Source organism: Myotis brandtii, unplaced genomic scaffold, assembly GCF_000412655.1.
Source record: "Myotis brandtii unplaced genomic scaffold, ASM41265v1 scaffold325, whole genome shotgun sequence".
In the NCBI taxonomy this organism is placed as follows: Eukaryota; Metazoa; Chordata; class Mammalia; order Chiroptera; family Vespertilionidae; genus Myotis; species Myotis brandtii.
The window spans coordinates 2,448,226-2,454,596 of NW_005362486.1; the positions used below are offsets into that span (position 1 = coordinate 2,448,226).

Below are 6,371 nucleotides of genomic sequence, written 5' to 3' on the forward strand. Positions count from 1 at the left end.
CCAACACATTCCCATAGGGCACAGTTTAAGTCCTAATGGGTCCAACTCTCATGTACATCTCCTCATTCACTTTCCCCTCTCCCCACAAACACGCTTGTTACTGCCTTTATTACTTTTTATTCTCGGACCATCAGTCACCTCCTAACTCACTGCTCTCTGCACTGTTCCACCTACACATTAGTGTCAGCAAGACCTTTCTATAAGGCAAAGTGTTCTCTTGTTCTTTATGTCCAAAGCCTGCACTGGCTCCTGGGGCCTCTCAAATAAAGTGTGCATTCCTAAGCCTGGCATGGAAGCCTTCGCATCATCGCTCCAACCTAACTTTCAGTCCCAATTTACAGTCACCCTCTGTGCCAGTCCTACACTCCATGTAAATTCGAGTATTTCTCCTTCCCTGACTATGCCCCATACTTGGGTGACCGGGTGCCTTTGTGTGTCCCATTTATCTGTCGGAATGCCTGTCTTCCACCTCTGCCTATTCGAACCCTAGTCCTCCTTCAAGCCCAGTCACATGCCCTCTTCTCCATGGAGCTTTCCTTTCCCTTACCCTCTCTAAATTCTCCAACCTGACCCTTCCCCTCTATCCACAGCTCGCTGCCTCCGTTCAGCCCTCAGCACGGCTTGCCTAGCGGACTGCACTAGGTTTCTAGCTGGCTTCCCTGCTTCCGGTCTTACCCATGGTAGTCCAGCCTTCGCAGCACCTCCAACATGACCTTCCTAAAGCTCAAATCTGTCCAAGGCACTTGCCAGCCTAAAATCCCTTACTACTGACAATGCTATAATTTATTGAGCACTCTCTTTGCTCTAGAATTGCTCTTTAACTCAGAACATGCTGATTAACTCAGTGCTCACAACAGTTCACTGAGGTACTATGTTTAATCCCTTTTTACGGATTAGGAAATTGAGGCCCCAAGGGCACATAGGTAAATGCAAGAGCAGGACACCTGGCTCCAGAGCCTATTCTCAGCCACATTTTCATTCTGTCCCTTCAGGGGCTCCCTCTTGGCCATATGAAAACATGTTCCTTTGAGCTCGCACGAGGCTCTCCCTGACCTCTGGTTATTCTCCAGACCACGCCTTACACCCCAAAATCATCTCCTGCTTCTATGCACATGCGCAGCATGCTGGACCTTGCACACCTGCCTCTGGGCAGGAGCACCACTTTGCTTAAGTCTTTCACGCCCACATTGGGCCACATTTTGGACCACTTTCTACTCAAGTCAGCTAAGATGTCACAAGCAACAGTTCCTTCCAATCTCCCGACAGCCATCAGCCTGAGCTGAGTGTCCCTCTGTGGTGCTCCCACAGCCCTCTAGCTTTGAAGTTTTCTTTGTGAGTTTCCCCCTATATTGTAGACTCTTCAAATGCAGGGTTATGTCTCATTTGCCTCTGTATCTGCAGAAAACCTACAGTGCCTGGAACACAGTAGGTGGCCTGTAGTGTTTGCTCCACCTTCCTCAGCTTCCTCCATCACAGCCACCAAGGCCCTGCCCCAGTCGCTCCCGATCAGCCCAGTGCACAGCATTTCTTTCCTCCTGGAGCTCCCTCAGCACACAGCATCTGTGCCACTCACTCAGTAATTAATTAATTCTGTGACATCCTGTGACATCGCCTGCATTGTAATCTTCATGATTATTTAACTCTTGTATTGTTACTTTTCACAAATCACCTCTCCCATTAGAGGGGACAGATTTCTTTAAGATGGAAGTTAGGGGCTAGGTTTCACTTGCATTTTTGTCTTCTGAAATGCCTTGTACATCCTAAGTGCCTGATAAATGTATGGGGATTTAGTTTAACGCAATCTGGGGAAGCTAAGGTCAGGCTGTAGAGCCTGTGTTGGGGCAGGGCATGCAATGAGAGAAGAGGGATAGACCCTGGCTTGGAAGGAGGGGCTGCTCAGAACAGCAAAATGGTTGGGGCTCAAAGGGACATAACCCAGTCTCTGCTCATCCTCCCCCCAGCAAGAGTCACCTGCTGGCTATGCAATTAAAAAAAATTGGATGAAATCAAATATAGAATTAAAATTCTTGATTCAGAAACAGGAGTCACAAAGTATAAGAGCCCAAGACATCACTCTGCCCTCAGTCAGGAAGCTGCCACCTGGCCTGCTGGGCATGGAAGCCCGTCGGGCATCAATTCTTCCTCAGCTGATCTAACAGCCATTGAGCAGTCAACCATCCTGGGAACTTTCATCGACTAAACTGGGGAATTCCTGTGAAAACCGAGATGAGTGGGTCACCTACGACTGGAACAAAGCACCCGCTTCAGCCACAGGCCAGCGACCTTGTACTTTGCAAGCACCATACGGATAAACCACACACCCCTTGCTACTCAGTGTGGCCTCAGACCAGCTGCATCGACACCACCTGGGAGCCAGTCAGTGGGGAACTCACTTACACGTCAGCTTATGAGAAACACGACTTTAGTGGCCCCTTATCCCCTGGACATCCAACTCCCAGCTACCCTGGCTACATCCTGGGGACCAAAACTAGACCCCACTGACCCCACCCACCATCATGCCTCAAACCAGACTTCCTGTTGTGGAGGGGAATCGGTCTGGCTTCCTCCTCGGGCCAGCTGATCATGGGACTCTTTCCAGCTCCACCGTCTCTATGACTAAACAATGTTGGAGATGAGATTTACTCTGGAGGGTCTGACCTCTCCAGGAGCCCCAAGCAAAGGGCGGCAAGGACTTTTTCCCTAAACCTATGGCCCACTCTGGGCAGAGGAACTCAAGGGGGTGGTCCTTTTCCTGCAGACGGTGGAGGTGAAGCACTGGCCTGGGGAAATGAAGCAGGGAAGCAAGGGGCTGACAGATCACTCCAGAGAGGACATGAGCTCCGGAGTCCTGAGTTTATTCATTGCTTCAGAGGACAGGCACACACAAGGCACAGGCTCGTCAGCTGCGCGGTAAGTTACACCGAATAGTTTGCTGACCCGGGTCACACAAGACTCCTGGCATTTTGCTGGTGAGCTAAGAAAAAGTTCAACCCATCTGGGTCCCAGCCTTGATTGTCCTCCCAAAACCCAGAGTGAGGGTATTTGGGTTTGTGGCCTGAAACTGTAGCTCTCTCAGTGGCTGAGAGGAAGAAGGTCCCCAGCAGAGGAAGGAGTGGGGGTGACAGAAAACTGAGGCCCTGCAGTCCTGTCCCCATGGAACATTTTTTAAAAATATACTTTTATTGATTTCAGAGAGCAAGGGAGAGGGAGAGATAGAAATATCTATATAATAAAAGCCTAAGCGAGCGCTATGGCGGAACGACCAGAACTACGGGTCGCTATGATGCGCACTGACCACCAGGGAGCAGACGCTCAATGCAGGAGCTGCCCCCTGGTAGCCAGTGCGCTCCCACAGGGGGAGCGTCGCTCAGCCAGAAGCCAGGCTCACGGCTGGTGAGCACAGGGGAGGTGGCCACCTCCTTAGGAGCAGCGAGCTGAGCAGTAAGGAGCAGCGAGCAGGCGGGCGGTAAGGAGCGAGGGGGCCTAGACTGTGAGAGGGATGTCCACTGAGGGGTCCCAGACTGCAAGAGGGCACAGGCTGGCTGAGGGACCCCCTAATGTACTAATTCATGCACTGGGCCTCTAGTTAATAATGAAAGAGGACCATTAATTGGCTGCCTCCTGCACGCCCCCCACCCACGATCGAGGCCACAACCCAGGCATGTGCCCTGACCGCAAATCGAACCATGTCCTCCAGGTTCACAGGTCAACGCTCAACCACTGAACCACACCAGCCTGGCCCCATGGAACTTTTTACACACTCTGCTTTCCGGCCTCTGCCATATCCCTCACTGAAGGGCCCCCACTGAAGTCGGGAGGTGGGTAGGAAGCAGGGGCCTGGCACCACCTGCGATGGCAGCACCCAGCTGAGTATTGGCCTGATGCCCCATGAGACAAGTTAAATATGTAGATGCAGACACGAGGCCCAGCCCTGGACCCTCTCTCTACCTGTGGGCTGGCTCTGCAGACTCTCTGGGCAGCGTCCAGGAGGCTGGCATCATAGGCTCCAGACACCAGAATGTCTCAGTTGGGACTTGAGATGAAGAGCCATCGGGAAACTCACACAGTGGACACTCCATGGCAAGGGCCATATACAAAGGGGTTGCAATGCTACCTCTTCACGAAATGTTTTTCAGACTAAAAACCTGGCAGCTGGCAGAGGGGAATCAGTGAGAGAACAGTGAGTGAATTTGCTCATCTCCAAAAAGAAAATACAGTGGGGCCTTGACTTACGAGTGTCCCGACTAACGAGTTTTTCGAGATACGATCCATCTCTCGGCCGATTTTTTGCTTTGAGTTGCGAGCTAAAATTCGGGTTAGGAGCCACTTCAGATACCCCACCGCTAGTTGGCACAGCAAACGTCACAGTGAACGCCACTGATTTGACATACGAGTAATTTGAGTTACGAGCTCCGTCACGGAACGAATTAAACTCGTAAGTCAAGGCACCACTGTAAAGTTTAAGTAGTATCTTCAAAGGAAGCTTTACAACAGCTGGCTCTGCGGAGATGGCAGTGGGTGGAGGGTATCTGTCCCCCCAACTACAGCCCCTCCCCTGAGCCCTGAGAGCCCTACTCCCTTTGCCCCTGTGCTTCAGAAGGCGCAACTGAAGGGGAGGGACGGGGGGCACGAAGGGGCTCTGCTGTTCCCAGGAATGCATGGCTGAGAGCTTTGTCTGTGGGCACTTAGGTACCAGTGGGTCCCTCCCTGTGGAGGGGGGGTAAGCAGGGAGCATGAAGACCACCTGGCACTTAAGCGAGGACTTGCTCCCAAATGCACCTGCAGAGCCACCGGCAGCGATGGGGACAGACATCTCTCCGTGTGGCAGTGCAGTTACCTCGTCCACGGAGGGCGCAGGGTTTGAAGGGAGATGCAAGGAGGGGGAATGGGGTCCAGAGCCTGTGACGCCCCCCCCCGCCCCGCCCCTGCCACTGCCCCACCTCCTGTCAGCATCTAACATTTCCCCAAAGAAAGCAGGGCCCACACTCTCGAGCAGTGGGGGTAGGATTGGGGGGGGTTGCAGCTGCAGCCTGGCAGGCCCCTGGCCCCCAGCATGTCTGGGGTGAGATGGGGGGCTCTCCCGGGGATGCCATTCAGGCCCTGTCTTTGGGGGGGGGAAAAGCCAAAGAAAAACATGTATTTATAACATGAACTTCCCTCTTCTCCTTCCCCTCAGCTAACTGATTAATTAAATGAATACAAAGGCCGTCTTGTTGGGAGCCCCAGCCGCACGGACCCTCTGTGTTTTCTTTAAGCCGGCCTAGCAAACAGGAAACAAAAGGCTTAATTCTGTCTGGTTTCATGAAGGGGGCTGTATGTCACAGCCAGAGGCTGGGGTTCCGCCAGACCCCGCAGAGCAGCCACAAGGCGGCTTGAGACCCCCAGCTTCCCGGCTGAGCCCACTGCCCCACAAACACACAATTCCCCACCCCGAGCCAAGCCAAGCCAGCCTGGCCCAGGGAGAAATGCCTACAGGCAGGAGAGAAACTATAAGGGAGCAGGAGGACGCAAGAAAAGACTCTGGAAGAAAACCTCCAAGGCAGTGAGCTGGAGGAGTGTGAGCTGGGCCCCTAACCAGGGAGAGAGGGAGGTGGCTCAATCAGGACTTGCCTGGTGGGTGGGAGGAAGAGTCGTCGCCATCCCCTGTCATACTCCTGTCCCAGTGAGTCTCTCAGATGGGCTTCAGCGTGGCAGCCACACAGGTGCCACAGTCCTCACAGGTGGTGGATAGCTCCGAGAGGGACCGAGACGGCATGTCACATGGCACCCTCACCTTCTCAAGAAAGAAAGCAATGTCTGGGAATGATTTGGGCTGCACTGGGTGGCGCTCCAAAGAAGCTCCCAAGAGTTCGTGGGACCAAAGGATGTGCCCGCAGCCCACCCCCCATCTCCCAGACCTAATAAGGACATGGCAAAGAGGACCCACTTCTTCCTTGGGGGTAGCAAGGACATGATCAAGCAGCAATCTTGACTTAACCCCAACCTAAGGTCTCAGCTCAGAAAGCTTCCATGGAAACCAAGGCCCTGGGAGGCCAGTGAAGAGACAGGAAGAGAGGAGGTCACAGAGAAGGTGACCCCTAGCTGAGTCTAGGCCAGTGGTCTGAATAAGTGAGCCCAGCCATGACCTCTATCTTCGAGACTCTAATCTGCTAAGTGCAGCTTTGCTAAGCCCCTGCGTGAGCCAGTGTTCTACACTCTAGGGCAGTGGTTCTCAACCTTCTGGCCCTTTAAATACAGTTCCTCATGTTGTGACCCAACCATAAAATTATTTTCGTTGCTACTTCATAACTGTAATGTTGCTACTGTTATGAATAGTAATGTAAATATCTGATATGCAGGATGGTCTTAGGCGACCCCTGTGAAAGGGTCGT

At 52.8% G+C, this 6,371-nt stretch overlaps 1 protein-coding gene and 1 pseudogene across 2 annotated transcripts in view; both read right to left on the minus strand.

Moving 5' to 3' along the window:
- Window positions 1-710, minus strand: part of LOC102263223 — a 25,412-nt pseudogene extending 24,702 nt beyond the window's left edge.
- The window catches only part of PKNOX2 (PBX/knotted 1 homeobox 2), a 291,449-nt gene that overhangs the window by 201,959 nt on the left and 83,119 nt on the right, over window positions 1-6,371 (minus strand). The gene's annotated exons all lie outside the window — the stretch shown is intronic.